We start from the raw sequence: 20,086 nt of genomic DNA on the forward strand, positions 1-20,086 counted from the left end.
TAATTTTCTAAATCAGTTAAAATTTTCAAGTTTTTATTTCCTTCCATTTGTCCATTAATTTAATTACCAATTAAATGATTTAAAATTGAAAAGATTTATCTAAGTCCACTCAGAAATTGCAAGTACTTGAATAAGATCATCTGTATTTTAATATTTATCAGAAAATTGAAATGAAACTTAATTTGGGGTTCATCCTGATGATTTTTAATTACCTGATTAGAAGTGGATAGAAATTCTTTACCTAGAGGATAAAAAAACAAAAGGAAAAGAATGTGAGACTTTTGGGCCGCCACCACCACAGTAGCAGAAGTGTAGGTAGAGCTGGTGGAGAAACTGCAGAACCTGGTGCCCACACTTCTGACTCCCCTGAAAGCCCAGGCTTCCCCTGAATGGCAAGATGGAGAGGCAGGCCATCCTGCATTCTATGCAACTGGCACACACCAAGTCTGCTGACCGAGATGGACACTGGTAATATAAAGTCCACAAACACCAAGGCAATGAAGTACAGAGCATAAAGAAGAAGCCATGAGGCTGTAAATGTAAGACATAAACTCTATAGAGTACCACAGAACAAGCATGATTCTTAAAGAGGAAAAGTCATGTAGGAGATAGATAGATACACAATAGCAAGAGTAACTATTCCAAATTAAATACAAACATACCCTTCAGGTTGATTCTGTCTGTGAACCTGAAGTAATTTGTATACAAGGAAATTGAATTCAACTTGTAGTAACTTGGCATCCACTACTACCCATTTTTTTTAAAATAAACAAGCTCCAACTAGGGAATTCAACAAATACTGAATAAAGCAACCATCCCAATTCATAAGAATAAAAATGACTGATTCTGAAACCTACAATCTAATATGTTTGACAGCTAATCTTACCAATTACTGGGCATATTAAGCAAATTGAATAGACTCTGTTGAACAAAATAAGCTAAGAAATTCTTTTTAAATTTTTTTATTTTTTTATATATGACAATAGAATGCATTATAATTCATATTATACATATACAGTACAATTTTTCATATATCTGGTTGTACATAAAGTAGAGTCACGTCCTTTGTGTCTTCTTACATGTACTTAGGGTAATGATGATCATCGCATTCCACCGTCTTTCCTACCCCTATGTCCCTTTCCCTCCCCTTTTCCCCTTTGCCCTATCTAGAGTTCATTTAATTCTCCCATCCCCCACCCTTTGCAACATATTATGAATCAGCATCCTTAAATCAAAGATATCATTCAGCATTTGTTTTGGGGGATTGGCTAATTTCTCTTAGTTGCAAATGTCATTTACCTGCAAATGCCATGATTTTATTATATTTTAAAGCTGAGTAATATTCCATTGTGTATCTATACCACATTATCTTTGTCCATTCATCTAGTGAAGGGTGTCTAGGTTGGTTCCACAGTTTAGCAATTGTGCTACTATAAACATTGATGTGGCTGTGTCCCTATAGTATGCTGTTTTTAAGTCCTTTGGGTATAGATCGAGGAGTGGGTAGCTGGGTCAAATGGTGGCTCCATTCCCAGTTTTCCAAGGATTCTCCATACTGATAAGCTAAGAATTTCTAATAGCTAATTGTTCTTCACAAATAAAAAGTTATGTCCAAAGCATTGATTTCAAATAAGGAGTGCTACCTACATATGTTCATTTAATCATGTACCCTTATCAATGTAGCCATATGTGATTGTTTAGCTAGATAAGTGTGTTTCAGTTCTCTCCTGTTTTATGATCATAGGCTTAGGAAGTTATGTAGCCTATGTGCAGTTCTAGAGACAAGTCTGAATGGCATGAAGAAATCATACTATTGGATGAAGTGTTGCTGTTGGTGCTGAAATTCTTACAATATTGAGGAACAATTGTATAACTTTCATATTCAAAGGCCACAAAGTTGGTCTTGAAGGAGTTAAGGATGCACCATCTCAAAATATGCAAAAATGATAAATTGGTTATTTTAAGCTAAATTCATGAGGAGCAATACCTGTGGAATGGGCTGATTGGCCTGACTTTCCCTCTGCAGCAAGCCTGACAGATTCTTTTGAAGAGGGTATCATCCTTGTGCTAAGGTGGGACAAGAGCCAAAATGACCAGAGCCTGGTAATGGGGCCACACTGAAGGTGAATAACATGCTCACAGAGGCCCTGTTCCATTCACCCTCCCTCCATGCATCCAGGTAACATCCCTAGAATGTGCTATCCACAGTCCAGAGCTCCATCTATCTTATTGCTCCTCCACAAATGCATTGCTATTTGTCTAAAAAGCACAAAACCATCTTGCTTTGGTTATTCTTCAACTCCACTTTTTGGTGAAGAGGTCTCTACATGTAAAATTTGTGAATCTATGCTATTCTCTTGTGTCGACTTCATATTAATTTGATTCCTAGATCCAGCCTAAGAGCCCACATAAAAACCCAGGAGGGCTGCAGGTGTAGCTCAGTGGTGGGGCATTTGCCTAACATACATCTGGCCCTGGGTTTCATCCCCAGACCTGGGAGAGACAGAGAAGCCTCAGGAGTGGAGGGAGGGATCTGGCCCCCCACATCCCACTTGCCCAGAAAACAGGCTGACAGGGCTGCCCCACCGCCTAAGGGCTCCCTAGGAGATGCATCCAGAGCTTCCCTGTCCCTGGGTTGTGGCCTCTCCGACCCTGAAGGCCAGCAACACAAGACATCAAGGGCTGGGCCAGTTTCACCCTGCTGCCTCACTTTGCCATCTTTCCTTCCCTGTCCTCCCACCGTTTCAGGGCCTGTAGTCACAGGTGCAGCCATCCACAACCTGGATATAGAGAGTGTGCAGGAGAGTGAGCATTTCAATGTGAACATATGAATGTAGCTGCTGAAATGGCAAAGAAGGTCTTCCTCTCTCCAAATCCAGGAAATACACACTAATGAGTATTGCATTGCTTCTTGAAATGCAAACTGAACTTGATTTAAATAAATCCAATTATCCAAGTATGCCTCCAAAGATCTTTTCTGCAGTTCAAACAAGTGCAGCCAAGCTACAGAAGCTGGTGTGAAGGATGCTTTAAAGGAAGAAACGCCCAAAGATTTGAGAGTCTGGGCTGAGTTCTATCACCTGGTTTGGGTTAGAGGTTCAGCAGATACCATTAACATTTAAAAATGGGACATAAGCAGCTTACAGTTCAGAGCACTTGGGGCAGCAGGCCTACCTGAATCGGAGAGCTCACAGCCTAAACAATTGTTCCCATGGGGCATTATAGAAAGAATGGAGAGTATGGCCTATTTGTGATCCATGTTCTTCCAGAGCATGGAAACATAGGACTTGGTATTATCATGGCTTTCAATTTGTGACTCAAGGCCTGAGTGAAGGGCCAAGGAAACTGTTTTGAAGGTCTGTCTGCTTTGCACCTTAACCCCTCCTTAGGGTAGTGGGACAAATACAGTTGTTCCTGGATCTGTTTCATCTGGGTTGAAAAGGCCCATCAACATACTCTGTGAATTTCTCCAGGACTGGACATCGTAGGGAAGATAGCCACCAGTGCCCAGTTGGGAGCAGCATCACTCTGCCTGTCCTGCAGCAGGATGACCTTCCTGAAGAAATCAGGAAGGTGACTATACAAAGATGTGAGATTAATGACTTTGGTTGCCTCCCCTGTTAACTTCCCTTGTTTTGACCTGTGCAAAGATGGTTGGGTCGAAGTTTTCACAAACACTAGATGGAAACCTCAGTGTAGATGAAGCCTCTTTCCTGGACCCAGCAAGACATGCAAACGTCTAATATGCACTTGCTCTCAAATGCAGGGAGCCAGCCCCACTTCCCTGGTGTGCACCACAGGCTCCATCAGTTTCCATCTTTTGGTCAAAATCTGACTTCCAGGAAGGCTGCCCTTTCCATTTCCACATTCCTGATGGTCCACAGCCCTGAGGACAGAGGTGACAGATCCAGGAAGAGAGGAATCAGGCTCCTTAGCTGACTTCAAGCCCTGATGCCCAAGGAGAGCAGGGACCTACCCTCCTGGAAGGTTCTTCAGGCTTCATCCCCTGAATTACTTCAGGATGGGCACATCAAATTAAGCCTGCTTGCTCTCTTTACAAAAGCAGTGCACTATCTGGTGAGCCCTTTAGTAAGCCATGCACCAGCTGAAGTTAGGTCCAGAGTGAGAGGTTCTACCTTAGTAAAATGCAAAATGTGGTTCCATTAAAAATATCAGTACAATGTGTGGACTTGGGGGCTGGGCTGTGGCTCAGCATTAGAGCACTCGTCTAGCATGTGTGAGGCCCTGGGTTCAATTCTCAGAACCACATAAAAATAAATAAATAAAATAAAGGTATTGTGTCCAACAACTACAACTAAAAAATAAATATTTAAAATAAAATGTGTGAACTTGGTGCCAAGGTGTATTTTAGCAGTAGATGCTTTGCCTAGCGTGTGAGGCCCCGGGTTCAATTCCCATGACTGGGGTGTGTGCGGGGGGCATGAATAAAATAACTGAAGGATGGACCACTAAGGAACACCACAATTTCAGATTGGACCCAAGACAGTGCAATGGGGGAGGGTCCCAAGGTAGTGTGACCTCAGAGGGAAGCAGCTTCAGGAGAGAGGTGTTGAGCCACAGCAGAGGGGCAAGAGACAGGGCAATCAGGATCCAGACTGAGGTCAGCAGCTGGACCTGGCAGAGGTGTGACATGAAACATGGGTACAAAAGGCTTTTGCACCATGGTCCTTATGACCACACTTGCACTTGCATTTGAAATCACTGACAGGTGACACTTCCCATGTGATGACCATGGGGATTCCTGCTTGGGGTGGTAGTGGTATCTGCTGGCCCAGTGCCCCAGGCGTAGGGAGTGGGAAGAACAAAGCTCCTCATGGCCAGAGGCAAGACACAGGAGGAGTCCTGCAGGTGAAGAGGGGAGAGCTTGTCCCCAGTGCGGGCTCCAGCTGCAAGTGAGTGAGCTCTGGGCCCCAGCAGTGCTTATGGCCGACACTGCGGGAGACCAGGCTGGCATGTTCCCGCTCCTCCCCTCTGGCTTGACGTGGCGTCATCACAATGTGCATGTACATCAAACCATCTCCCACAATTTTTATTTGCCAGTTATACCTCAGAAAAAAATGAGTGAATAGAAGAAAATGAGAGTTTTCTTTACAACATAGCTGTCCTCTGGGACTGAACTCCGTTATTCTTAATTGCTTGTTTTGAATAATTACATAATTACTACCCTCAATGGTGTGGCAGGTGGAGTAAAGAAAAATATACTTCTCATCACCAGTTGGCACTATTTAAAAACAAATATATAAACATTATTCAAGCTGGCGCTATTTTAAATCGATAACATACACATTAAAATCCATAGGTTTTTGGCTAATCACCTCCCAAGTAAGTTTATAAAGTGGTGCTCAAAATAAATCAAGTACAAATATTACTGTGATTCGAAGAATAGTGAGATCTGGTTTTGAGAAGGCAAGACTTTGAACAGCTGCCTCCAACACCAAGGGACCATCCATATCTAAGGTCTTTGATGGCAGGTCTACCTCCCTGCTATCAAAGAGACCTTAGAAAGCAATGACTTACCATTCTTATCTTGACCTTGAGTCTCTCCTTCAACCATGGCCACTTCCTGCCTGCAAGGAAAGAGATAGTGAAGAGCCCCCGGGTCTCCTCTGATCCTCCAACGCCCTTCACGGAGGCAGTGCAGTTAGGAGCCTGTCTCCCCAGCCCTCAGAAAAGTGGGGGATTCCAGGCAAGGGCGGGAACCAGAGAGTGCCCCAGCTGGGAGTCCCAGAACTTACCATCACCACACCACACATTGCCACACACAGGGAGAACACACGTAAGCGGGGGCAATGAGGACAACTCCAGGGAGACTGGCCATTTACCTCTCTGCTCTTCATGATGGGACTGCAAATCTTAAAGGTGCTGAGAGGGTCCACAAATTCTCACAGACTGACAGCGGCACACATTAGAAAGTGTGGGCCGTCAGTGAGAGAAGTGGAGGTTGTCCTCAAGGGGACACCGAGAGAAGGCCTGGGGACGATGGGCTGCCAACACATCACCTTTATTCCCTTTCCACCCAGCCCCCTAAATCTAAGAGGAAGTATGGAGGCAGCCGAGGCACTACCTGTGCTGATCTTCGCCTCAGAGGCAGCCAGTGCTCATAGAAGAGAGGTGCAGAGATGGGGCGGGGGGGGGGGGAGGGGGGGGCAAAGGAAGAAGTGCTCCAGAGCAGCTGGCCAAAGGAGGCCAATCCCAGCGCACGCCCCTCCACACCCTCAGACAGACAGACACACACACACACACACACACACTCGAGCCTGAAGCTGGAGAATGGCGTGATACTCACACAGATGTGAATATAAAAATATGATCTGAGAATCACCAAAAAAGAAAGTGTATTGCCGGGTGCAGTGGCGCACACCTGCAATCCCAGCAGCTCGGGAGGCTGAGGCAGGAGGATCGCAAGTTCAAAGCCAGCCTCAGCAATGGTGAGTCACTAAGCAACTCAATGAGTTGTCTCTAAATAAAATACAAAACAGGGTCGGGGATGGGGCTAGTGGTCAAGTGCTCCTGAGTTCAATCCCCGGTACCAAGAAAGAAAAGAAAAAGTGTACTGTCAAACATGTTATTCCTCTGAGAATATATAACCTGTGAGTTTTTTTTAAAGAAAAAGGGAATGAATATGACTGTGCAGCCACATTTGAAGTCTGCAACATGCAAACCTCTGGGAAAGGTTGCAAAGAAGCTGGGAATGGAGAGCTCAGTTTGCTGCTCTCCAAGTTCTGAGGGTCTGGCCACAAATCCAAACCCACCCAAATGCAGGTGAACATGGTCGGCACATAGCATTGGCTTCCACTCTCACTTAATCCAGCAGGGCAATCCCTGTCTAGGGGTCAGTTCCAGGCAGTGGCAGTAATTCCAAATTCCCAGGAATGTGCTTGGATTTTCTTGGCTTGTGCTTTGAACTAAATTGTGTTCCCCTCAAGTTTCATATGAGGGCTGAACTCTTTGTCCACAGGCCTCAGAACGCTGTGGGCCTTTGCAGAGTAAAAATTCTGCTCAAACAGGGTCCTGTGAAGGGTCTCTCTTTCAATTTGCCTGGTATCCCTATTAGAAGCAGACCCTGGGACACAGGAAGATGACACAGATGGTGGCCACCCAAAAGCCAAGGACAGTGAGCTGTGATTAGCCTTAATGACACCTTGATCTCAGTCTTCAGGCCTCCAGGACCATGGGGAGGTGGTTTATGCCACCCCACTTGTCTGTGACCTGTGCCACCTGGCCTGTGGCACTTTCTGTGACAGCCCCAGTGAACCAACTCAGACTGATCTGTGACACTGGGGCAGAGACACCCAGAGGAACTAGCTGAAGACAGCGGCCAGCCATTTCCTCCTCCTCCACCTCCCTGCACCCTACCAACAGTCCTCCAGAGGACGACTCCGCAGACCACCTTGGTCATCTCAAATAAGGAGCCAGACAGGCCAGATGGAAAGTCACAGGCTCCTGCAGCTGCTCTGAACCCTTCACACCAAGGTGCCTGGACTCTATGTGAAGCAGAGCAAAAGAAACCGTGAAATTAATTGAAATGAAAAGACAGTGCATCATTTGTGTCCGTCAGTAATGAGGAGTAGGGAGGACAAGGGCAGGGAGTGTCTGAAATACGTAATGAGTTAAGTTTCTGTAGCAGGTACACTTCAAAATTATGATCTGAAACAAAAGGTGCAGAGTATATTTTCAAATTCCCTAAGGCCAGCAGACCAACCACCAGCCGGCACATTTTTTGCCACATGCACTCCTGATAGACACCCGGGAAAGACAGGCCTGGGTCTGAGCTCTGCTTCTCACGGCCCCCGGTGGTAATGCAGGACCACGTTACACGAGGACCTAGAGAGTGTAGGTGACTCATCTCCCAGCTGACACAAGTGGCCAGGAGGACTAAGAAAACCCACGCAGCAGCAGAAGCACAGGCCACACGGGCCGGGCGCAAAGAAGAAAGGTGTGTTGGAGACGGTAAGAGGTGTTTGGGATCCAGAGCTCCTCACATCCAAGAAGAAGTGAAAGGCAACGTAGCCCAACACTGAACACTGGGAACACAGCCTGCAAAGTCCTGAGACGAGAGGAGGCTGGTGTGCCCTAGAAGAGGCCTCACTGAGACATCACCACTCGCCTGTTCCAAGCACAGACTGAGGGCTTCTAGTGTACTCAGAGTAGTGCGGCCAACCCACAGCGGTTCCCACACGTCTCCCTCACTAAGAAGGGAAACTCCCTGATCCGGGCAGCCACTGCCCACGCGTCCAGCCTTCAGACCTGGACGCCATGTCCCTCCTGCCCCTGTTCCTCTCTCTGGGGACTGTTGGTCTCCTTCCTACCTCACTGCAATCCCAGGTCCTGCCACCTGCTTCCGGCCACTCCCTGCCCAGCCTCACTAGCCTCACTCTGCTCCACCTCTTGAGACCACCTTTTTACATGAATGAGACCTTGTGGCACAGACAGAATATTATTTAAGTTTATATTCTTTCATCTTTCCATTCCTCAACAGGAAAGACTGAAAAGACACAGAAAATTGGGGGTTCAAAATAATTAGAATAGCGACAATTTAGGGAAAAAAATAAAAGACTCCAGTAAAGATAAAACAATGATGTATGACTTCCTGCAAAGAGCGAAACAGAAATTATAAAAGTGGTGACCGAGGACGAGCGGGAGGAGACAGGAAAGGGAGGTAACTGTATCTCGATTGTGGTGGTGACAGGACTGTGTGTGTTTTTCTGAACTTATTAAACTATATACATAAAAGGTAAATATTATCGAATTATAGCTCCACAAATGAAAATTAAAGTCAAAGGCATTGAAAGATCTCATACAGTCCTTATTGGAAGTAAGAGTGAAGTTATGAATTAATTTAATGATATTCTGGTAAAAAAAAATAATAGCCAAAATTTACACAGAAAGACATAGATAGAGTACACTCCTCTCAGGAGCACGAATCTGCAAATTTAACCAGGAAGAATACTGTCTCTGGCCCAGCAGGTGGATGACAGGCCACAGATGTGATGGATAGAGAGAGTAACAGGGCTCTGGTCTGCCTCAGCACAGAGCCAGCAGAATTCCTGGACTCCGGCTTCTGACCTCAACGGTGTGAGGAAGGCTAAAGAGGCCTGCCATGTCTTATTACCCTCTGATTGTAATCAAGACTGCTGCATCAGATGAGATGAAGGCTTCACTTATTTAGCAAGAAGAAGGAGAAGATAAAATCTACTGCACACCTTACTCCAGCCCTGACTGACTGCAGGGCTGGCAGAAGGTGGCCTCAGGTACTGACTGACTGACTGCAGGTGTGTTTGGGAGCTGGCCTTTATGTAGGACCATGTCTCAGAGTCAGGTCTGGCTCTATAGATTATGAAACAAAAGTCTTCTTTAAATTCCTTATTGATGCCTAAATTAAATGGCTGAAGGAGAAGCCCTGGTTCAGACTCTGCACAGACGGCATTACTGCTGCCTGAGACCAGAGGCTTGCATGTGTCACAGGACAGGCTCCGCCACCCTGCTGTTTCTGCGGATTTACATACCAATGGAACCCTGTGCAGAGAAAGTCACAGTGAGAGACGAGATGGTGAGAGGGCCCAAGCTGCCAACCTCAGCTGCCCTCCAGCAAGCAGCCTGCCCCTCCCTCATGAGGAGGAGGAAGTATCTGCCCCAGAGAGACAGACCAAGACCCAGGATGCCGTGATGAGGAAGGAAGCTGATGGCAGAGATACAGAAGCCTGTGGTCATCAAGTCCACCAGGTGTTTCTGAGCCCGGGAGCCAGGGCCAGATATTGCGGGCCAGCGAGCTGTTTGTGCACTCTTGTCTTCTTTTTTCCACTGAGGATGGGACAACTGGTACATCCAGGCAGTGGGACACATAGGGCTGGTGCCTGTAAAAGCAAGTGGTCTGCAAAGGGAGATAAAGCACAAGAAGCAAAGTAAGTCCAGAGTTTCAGCTGAGATCTGGGCCAGGAGAGGGAAGTGGGCTGTGGAAGTGCCAGAAGCTGTGGGTGCAAAGACACAGCCACCCTCCACGCACCCTCGTGAGCAGCCGGTAAGGTCCTTCAGAGGAGGCATGAGACTTAGCACCTCCAGGAGGTGCTCCTGTCCATCAGCCGCCCCCCCCCCCCCCCCCCCGCCCCAGGTGGAGGAGTAGCTTTAAAGAGAAATGATTGGGCACCAGTGCCTGAGGGGAGGCTGGGCTGCATGGCTTGAAGAACACAAAATGGAGGCAGGACAGGGCGGAGGCTGAGGAATGAGTCTAAAGAGGTGGACAGGAGCCAGTCCTATGCAGCTGGGGGTCCTGGTGAGGAGTGTGGGCTTCACTCTGGATGCAATGGAAGCTAATGGTCTTAAGCAAGGAAAGGGTGTTGCTAGACATATTTTCCAAAGGTTCTCCTGGCTACTTCATGAGAAATAGGCTGAAAGAAGCCCATTGTAAACAGTCAATGGGGAATAAGTACCCTTTACTCCAGCTAACAATCCTGCGTGTGTGTGTGTGTGTGTGTGTGTGTGTGTGTGTGTGAGAGTGACCTCACTAAGTTTCCCAGGCTGGCCTGGAACTTGTGACCCTCCTGCCTCAGCTTCCTGGTCCCTGGGACTACAGGCATGCATCATGTGGCTGGGACTCCTCCCTTTCCTTGAATAGCCAGTAAGAAGCAAGATGTGCACTAGCTCCGCCTCTCTGGCTGACAGGCGCCACCTAACCTGCTCCCAGGGCAGAGGTGATCTCAAGGCTTGGCAGCTCCGTAGCTCTGAGGGGTCCCGTGGACAGAGACTCTGGGAGTGAACCCAGGAAAAATGCCTGACAGTTCTGCTCACCGTTTCCTTTTCACTCCTCGGTTTTCCTTCCTGTTCTTCTTTGGATTCTTTCCCAGGCAGCTGGATGGAGACACATAGGAGGAGAAAGAAGACCATTACCCTCTCCAGATGCTTTACTCCCTTCTCCAACTTTCTTAACCGTGGAAATCTTCTCCTTTGGCCAAATACCTCTTTTTCTCTGCATTGACAGGGAGTCACAGAAGCAGAACATGGTTCAGAAATGAACCAAAGCTGCAGCTCAAATGGGGCAATGTCCATAGTCTGACATTTTAGATAGGCTCCAGGGTTGGTTGGGGTTTATCATGACCAGGCCAGCAAATTTCCTAAGTCTCCACAGGGCTCAGGTGAATCACCTGGCAAGGTATGGAGACACTGGCATAGGAAAGGTGCGGCTTCTCCCATAGCCCAGACGGAGCCAGCAGCTGGTCCTCAGCCCTGCAGGGCAAGGCCCATGGGTCCTGGCCCCTGAGTGGGAGCGAGCTTCTAAGTCATCTGAAGAGTGAAGCTGAGGTGAGACAAATCCTGTGACTTGCATGGTTAATGCAAAGGTTAGTTATGGGCCAAAGCCTGTGACTGGGCTACTCAAACTTTCTACTCCATTACCATCCAAGCAGCATTTCTTTGAATGCTTTTTCTCCTATGTCTCCTTGATTTACAATCTACTCTATTAGTCATTGCACCCAGATTTGACCATGACTGTGAGCATCGTGCATCTCTCCCTCAGAACCCACCCTGTACAAAGGCCAGGGCCCTCCGGGTCACGCCCCAGCCCTGGTCCTCGCCTCCACCTCTGTGCAGGTTCCTGCTTTCCGGCCATGTTGACCTTTCCTCCACATTGACCAACCCTGCCCTCCAAAGCCCTCCCTGCCTTCTCCAGCTTTCCCAACCATCACAACCTTTTTTTTTTTTTTTTTGCCAAAGTTCTCTGTCCTTCAACACTGGCCAACATCTGCTGATACAGAGCACATTTCAGAAACCAACCACGGAGAGCCAGTGCTGAGCTGCTTGAGGAAACGCCCCACCACCCCTGACTGTTATTGGCGCACCTTCCAGAAGTGTTTTGGAAATCGACGTGCAGGGCACTGAGCAGACAGCAGGATTTGCACCATGCAGAGGAAGTCGGGTTCTCGCCTTCCAGCAGGAGTGTTCTGATGTGGCGCTGGCATGGTATTCACAACCATGCACTGATGGTTGTCCCACTGGGCAGACATGAGGCAGGAGGTGCCTACCCTCAGTGACCTAGTTTTCCCACGGTTACTAGGGTCCAGTGACTTACCTACCAAAGAATATTTGTAATTTAAAATCAAAATGCAGGATCTGACAGTTCTTGGCACTGGAGCGACCTAACTGGAATGTCAGATCAATATGCTAATGAATACGAATTCTCATCACACACAGCGTAAATTTTTATTAAGAGGAACTCAGATAATGTAAAAATTGTTTGACTGGATTAATTAATGAGCTAATACTTTATCATTTAAAAAATAGATATTAAACTTTAAAATGTATCTTGGCCAAAGTTTTGGGATTATGGGAACTTTTTCAGACACTCTGCTTTTTTTACACTTTTCTTGATTTTTCAAGTTTTCCATGCTAACTTGTGACTTCATAGAGCCATAAAGGAAGTCTCAGTGGGCAACTCCCACATCAGCCACTGGCGCCTGCTTCTCCAACTATTTTGAAGTGAAAGTAAAGACCAAGAGTAAAACTGTAACTCAAGGTGCGTGTCTGGGTATGAGCAACGTGCTGCACACCCCTACGGTAAGGACCTCGAGGGACTTCCTGGAGCTCACAGTGCCAGGAACCAAAGCCAAGGCAAAATGTGAGGGCGGGTTTCTAAATGACTTGGAAGGAAGACCTGGGGGCCAACCAGGAGGAAGTGAGAGTTCATCTCAACAAGCTGGAAAAGGATGGGGAGCAAGTTGTGGGTAGAAATAAACATGGTGGAGAGCCAGCTATTAGACAGGAAGGCTGTCGAGAAGGTGCTACATAGCCCTGGCAAGACCAGCCACGGGAAAGGGAAAGGACCTAAGGAAATAAATAAGCAGAAAATTAAGAGCAAGTGCTGCAGCCTGAGGACAACCACGAAAGATTATCATAATAAACACGGCTTGTAACAGAAACCAGAAAAACCAAGTGTAGGAGGTGGCGCATAAGTGCACTTAGGGGCTCTCAAGAATCCAGCCCACGAGACAAATGCAGCCTCTGTTGCACTTCAGACAGTAGAAAACGTCAACTGCTGTCAGACCCTTTCATGAGATTAGTATGATCTCATTCCAAAAGGAGGCAAGGAGAAGAAAAATAATCACAGCTCAATTTGCTCATGAAAATGGATGCAGTAATCCTTGCTAAAGCAAGAGTCCACCAAATCTAAAGATGCAAAAATAATATATATCACAACCAAGTGGGCTCTGCACCAGAAATTCAAGGATAGGTCACCATCACCAACAAAAAACCAATTAACATAAAAAAAACTAATTTAACAGAAAAATTGTGAAGTTATATCATAGTTTAAAAAATCCATTTGATAAGATTTAGCCCCCATTAGCCACAAATGTTCTCATCATGCTTGTTCTAACATGAAATGCTCTTGTTTTGATAAAGGCCATGGGCCACAAATACACAGCAAACTCCGTGGAAACACCTTCGGGAGAGTTACTAAGGTCGAGACAGGACAAGCATGCTTACAAATACTGAAGCGAAATGACATTAAAAAAGAAAAGGCCCGAGTGCTGTGGGCAGTAGAGCCGGGATAGGTCCTTATCTGCACAGAGGGTGCATCCCCAGGCAGGAGCCCAGGCACTGACCATCAGCAGTGGAGACGAGGTACTCAGTGAGGCTGGTGGGCAGTCATCTCACAGAATCCAGCAGCACCCCAACAAGGGTGGCCAGAAACGGTGACCTCAGACTCATTGCCATCATGTATGGCATCTAGAACTCAACCTAAAAACAACTCAAGAAAGGAATGAAACCTGAAACTTGGAGAGCACACAAGAGGGTCGGCGCAAGTACTTGGCTGGAGGAGACTGTCTGCATAGGTGTCACATTTAGCCACCAAATTCAGCTGAATATTTAGTGTTGCCCCATCACAATTCAAATTGGTACTTTTGATAGGGCTCACGGGTCCAGTTTTAACCGACAGTGCTGAGGAGCATCGAGAAGGCACACGTGAACTGGACACCGTTGGGCATCATCAATACTACCCTGCCCTCCTGGCATAAGGACCGCCAAGCTGCGAGGGACTCTCACAGCCGCTGCCAGGTCTCTGGTGGCAAAACAGGTGCTGTCCAAAGGACCAGGAGGCTTTGGCTTCTCCTCTGACAAACAGAACCATCTTTGTGTCAAGTTCTAGTGTCCACTCTGCAGCCTGGCAGAGGGCACTGGGGAGGCTTGAATGTGAAACTACTCACAAAGCCTCCTGGTGTCCGAGCTTCCCGAGTCAGTTCTCAAACCCTCATCCCAGCCACCCCACGGTTCTGTATAGAGCTCTCCCCACTGGAGAACCCTCCAAATGGTTCCTATTTCCCACAGTGACTATGACTAACAGTGACACTGGCGCAGGCACTTAGCATGCAACAGTTACACTATGAAGACAGTGTGTTGCTCATGAAAGGCTGCAGCAAAAAGAAATTGCACAGACATGGAGAACACTACCTAAGGAAACAGATCCAAGTACAGGCACTTGGCGCATAGTCTACAAAAAAGAATTACATTCAATGGGAAAAAAAATGGATCTTCTAACTTGCAAAATCTGTTTTACATTTTGGAGAAAAGAAAGCTAAAACCCCACTTTATGCCATATGGTAATGGAGATTCAATGTCTAAAAGGGAAGGCAAAAGCACAGACTCAGTGGAAGAAAACTCAGAATAATGACTCTGTGACCCAGTTGTGAACAGAGCTGGGGATGCAGCTCAGTAGTAGAGTGCTCAGGGCCTACTATGTGCAAGACCCTGGGATCCCTCCCCGCACCAGAAAACAAACATGAGGGGCAGGACTTTATCATAAATCCCGAAAGAATAACCTAGAGGTTCCCAAGAGAAGCAGAAGCCTACACCCCGAGGAGCACTGGGCGTGAGTGTTTATGGAGACCCTTCATGACAGTCCAAACTGAAGCAACCCAAATGCCGTCGGTGGAGGATGCACACACATGCTCATATACACTTGCACATAAACAGACTCTGGTACATTCAATTAAAAAAAAAATAGAGTAAGCTGTTGGTGCCTGTGGTGTGGCCAAGTCTTTCTGACGATATGGGAGAAAGAAAGCAGGCACAGAAGAGGTGACATCGAGTGCATCCACTCATAAGGAGTCACACCCAGCAATAGAAACCACAGCAACATTTGGAGGTGACTGACCGGGGGAATACCAGGAACTCCCTGGGTTGACAGAAATCACAGACATTGTAACTGTGGGTGCGAGCACTCGTAAAAGTCAGCAAGTGTTATGGCGAACGCGCCATTTCACTATGTGCAAACCTTGCCTCAGTTCAGAAATCCACTCAAGGAAATGTATTTTAACAGACAAAAAAAAAAAAAAATAGAAACTATGAGATAAAAATTGATGGATTCACTACTCATTATTCAAGGTTTCTGATCAACAACATGAAGTGAAGTGAAGCCATGCCTGGTAGGCACAGATGCTGGCAGCGGCCGATACACAGGGGTGTCTAAGGTACTCACAGAGCATGCGCCAATCACAAATGATGCAAGAAACCCTGTGGAGCACGGCATGTATAGCAAAGCACCTGTATCATCCTTCCTTCATTAAGAAGATGGGGCAGAGAAGAGCCCTACTCCCTGGGAACCACCTGAAACTGACTCTGGCTCCTTTAGCCCTGAGAGGGCATGGGGGACCTCCCTGTGAGCAACTATGGAGATCCAACCCTTACTTCCCATGCTGGGGATTGAACCCAGGACCTTGCACATGCTGGGCACACACTCCACTACTGAGCCATGCCCTCAAAAAGCCGAGTTCTAATTCATGTTGTCTGAGGAATTTGGGCTGAGTCTGAGCCACCCGGGGCAGGATGGATTTTCTATGACTGGAACTTTCTTTCAGCTCTCATCTTTGTTCCACTAACAGGCACCGGTGGTGCAGATTAACGGGTTCACGTGATATTCCCACTCATCATGCAGTATGCATTAATTACAACTGACCTCTCTTCTTCATGCTTGCCTCCCACGCTGTCCATAGACACTGACAAATATGACCTTGGGACATTTGAAATACGTTAAGTGCAAGTTGGTATGGGTTCTAAAACTCCCACAAGGCTGTGCAAATTTAGAATGAAAATAAGGTATTCAAGCACAGTAATAATTCATGTCAAATATATAAAAATTATAATTGTCAACATGAGAAAAAATATTTTATTAATATTAGTATATGAAAAAAATAAATGTATACTATATAGTACAATATAAAATTCATTTGTTAGTAATAGCATTAACAATAACATTTTCTCTCTAACACATGTAATAATTATTATATTTATACATCATAATCAATATATCATCTAATTAATTTTACTGATGAATATCTCAGTAGAAATCTACTTATATGTGTGGATCATATTATACATCTATAGGTCAGCAGTGCTTGAGAGAGTTACAGTCTGTGTCAAAAGAGGCAATCCAGAGAAGCGTGGACAGCCATGATCATTTTTTCCTGGAGGAGAGCATCCCTCACACTCTCCTTGTGGTCCCCAGGACCTCCTTGTTCCTCAGGCTCTAGATGATGGGATTGAGCATGGGGGTGAGGATGGTGTAGAAGACAGCCAGGTTCTTATCTTCTGTGGGTGAGCAGACATTCCTGGGCCAGAGATAAGTGTAGAAAAAAGGTGTGTAGTAAAATGTCACCACAGTTAAATGTTTGGAGCACGTGGTGAAGGCCTTTTTTCTTCCCTCTTTTGAGGGCATGTAGAAGACAGCAAAAAGGACTCATCCATAGGAGGCATTGATGGATGCCAAGGAAAGGAACAAGGAGAAATAGGCTTGTACTCACAAACTCCATGTACTCATAGACCCAGGTGTCCACACAGGCCAGTGGCAGCATGGATGGGATCTCACATAAGAAATGATTGATGGCCCTAGACCTGCAATAAGGAAGATGAAGGGTGTAGGTGGTATATGCCAGAGAGTGAATGGATCCCAGTATCCAGGTTCCTATGATCATCTTCAAACACATGATTTTACTCACACGGACAGGATAGTGGAGGGGGTGGCAGATGGCCACAAAGCGGTCATAGGCCATGGAGGTCAAGATTAAGCCTTCAGAACATGCAATGTTTATAAAGAAGAACATTTGAACACCACAGCCCAGGAAGGAGATGCTATTGTGGCCAGATAGAAAGTTATATATCATCTTAGGGACAGTGGTGGAGATGTACTTCAGGTCCATGAGGGAGAGCTGACTGAGAAGAAAGTACATGGGGGTGTGGAGCCGGGGTCCAAGAAGATGAGGACAGTTATTCAGGAGTTCCCCACCAAGGCAAGAACAAATGCAAATATGATAAGGAGCAAGAGAAGTAGGCCAGTTTGGTTTGGGGGTAACAGCCCCAACAAAATAAAATCCTTTGAAGTTTGGTTCCATTTCTCCATGAACACACACTTCTTTAATTCTTTGAGATGTAAACATAATAAAAACTAAAATCTAACCTGAAAAAAATAGAAGAGAAAAATTTAAAAAATCATCTTTGTTAGTGTTTGTTTAGAAAGAATTATATTTCTCCAACAGCGTAGCTTTTATTGAATTTAAGACCTAAACTCAATGTTCCTGCCCAGTTCTCTCTGGTAACCATCTCAGCAGGTCATAGACAAATGTAAGGTCTTAAGATATAAACTTGAATACCACTTGTGTCAAACCCAGTGAGGTAGCTGGAGCCTTCCTGCCTGCTGACTCCTGGTAGGAGCATTCCTAGGACTATGCACCAGGCTCAGCCCTGGAGGAAGCCAGGATCCTGCTTTCCCAGCTGCCCAACTCAGCACTCAGGTTCACCGCAGGCATGGCCTGTGGGGCACAGAAGTACCCTGTGTGCTTGAGTCTTCATCCTCTGTGACCTCGCCTCCTCCACACATTTAGTGCCTTCTTTCCCCTCCCCACTGGTACTGCTGCAGCTGAGTAAGCCAGGGTCTTCTCCCAGAGCTATGCTGTTCACCTCCTACACAGAAGCTGCTCTGCTGGCCCTCAAAGTGGGCCACCATCCAAAAGTTCTTGAAGATAAACTTGTTGTGCGTCCTGTAGGATTCACCCTAATTTAAATGTGTTCTGGATAGTGGCTCTTCCCTGAAGACATTATACTTGTTGATGCCCTACAAACTCTAAAACAAAGTAAGTCATGCATGTTTTTATTCTTCATATAAGCAAATAACAAATGACAAAAGTGACAAATCAAATAACGTGCAAAGTAGTTTTCACCCTGATTTTTTTATTTCCTCTTTTAGTTATACATGCAGAGTTTGATTTGACTCATTTATACCAACATGGAGTGTATCTTTTCTATCCAGGATCCCAGTCTTGTGGCTGTACATGAGAATGGGTCTCAGTGTGGTGTATTCTGATGTGAACATAGCAGCCTTAGGTCAGATCCAGTCCACGTCTTTCCCATTCCCTTCCCCTCCCTTCTCTTGGCTCATCATTGTGTAACCACTGGTCTTTTATCCTTCCGCTGACCGCTTGTTGTGTGTTAGCACCTATGTATCAAAGATAACATTTGACTTCTGGTTTTGGGGGATTGCCCTTATTTCACTTAGCATGATAGTCTCCAGTTCCATCCATTTACTGGCAAAACTCACCCTGTTTTTCAGAGCAGCAGTTAAAAATATCATGGTAGAATGGGTATAGATAAAGGAGAAAACACACTTGCAGATATTCTTATTTCTATAGGAATCTTTAAATGTCCCAAGTTTGTTAATTATTCTTTATATTACATAATTTATTATAATGTATCCATAGCCCAAATTCTATAAATTCAGGCATTAGTGTCCTCGTTTGACACATATATACAATAGACTTCATTGCTGTGAATGATAACAGTTTCAAAATAACTTATGCTGCATATCAGACTATGAGCCTGTGTACCTACATTATATTTTTAAGCATTTAGTCATTCATTGGAAAATGTCTTACTCTGTACATAACAATTTGTTCAATTCAATTTGTATTAGTCTTGATCTCCTTTAGAGATCATGCCTAATTACATGTTTGAGATGAGGTAAGAGCACATGGATCTTGGGTTGTTGGTTTTATCTCCCTGTACTGTAGTTTATTTCTTACCCAATACAGGCAGGAGGGTGGATCTTATGCTGAGCTGTGCAAGTAGGAAGCATGTGAGCAGTGGTTCCTTAGGAATTATAGCTAAAGTGTTTGTAATTCTCATCTTTAGAGTTAATCATTAAAGTAAAAGATGTTAATCATTTAGAGTGAAAATCAAAGTTAGATAAAATGAGCAAAATTCCCTTCCTAAATAATATTGTCTTCATTTTTGTGCCCATGCTTTTACTTGGGAACTTATATCTGTAATTTCACTCTAAATAACTTCTCTTTTATTCTGAGTCATCCCAGTCCAGCATATTAGTTTCTTTATCATTCATTCTCCCAAATATGGAGAAATTATGATTTATATTTACAGTCTATATGTTTTTTACTTCTTTATTTATCTAGACTTGGTATGAGATTATCGACTTCATATCTTTGTGTTTTTCCATCTTACAGAAATACTATGCCACATTATGTCCCAGCTATTAATTGTATAATCAATTTGCATTATTAATTTTCCAAAGGAAAGAAAAACTATTACGAGTTTGTTGTCATTATTTATATTTAGTAACTTTAAATCACTTGTCACAACATTATAACTCTGGTAAAAATGAATAAAAATGTAAAAGAGAATTTGTCATAAAAATGGAAGAGCTTTTTCATGCCTATCTAATTGAGACACACTGAGAATTAAATATGCATGGTCAGGAACCCAAAAGGAGCACAGAATCACAAGGCAACTGGGGAGGTAGGATTATGAGCTTCTCTGCTTCTAACTACACTAGGAAAAAATTTCATGACCTCACAGAGAAGATGAACACAATATCCCCATCAAGGTGACACATGGTCCTTTGAATTATGTAATGATTGATAGCAGTGCTCCTGGCTCTAGTGGTTAAAATACACAGGATTCTACAGTCTGGAGCTCATATTTAGTGAGTGTTACAGACAACAGAGCAGCAGTTCAGACACATGCTGTGGGCTGTGTGGACATTAGTGACAGAAAGAACCATAGAGCAGGAAGG

General features: G+C 45.2%; 1 pseudogene; it reads right to left on the reverse strand.

Annotated features, from left to right (window-relative positions):
* Positions 1-16,489: 16,489 nt before the first annotated feature.
* LOC101967277 (olfactory receptor 2L13-like) lies at positions 16,490-17,404 on the reverse strand (annotated as a pseudogene).
* Positions 17,405-20,086: the final 2,682 nt, after the last annotated feature.

This window comes from Ictidomys tridecemlineatus, unplaced genomic scaffold (genome assembly GCF_052094955.1).
Source record: "Ictidomys tridecemlineatus isolate mIctTri1 unplaced genomic scaffold, mIctTri1.hap1 Scaffold_161, whole genome shotgun sequence".
In the NCBI taxonomy this organism is placed as follows: domain Eukaryota; kingdom Metazoa; phylum Chordata; class Mammalia; order Rodentia; family Sciuridae; genus Ictidomys; species Ictidomys tridecemlineatus.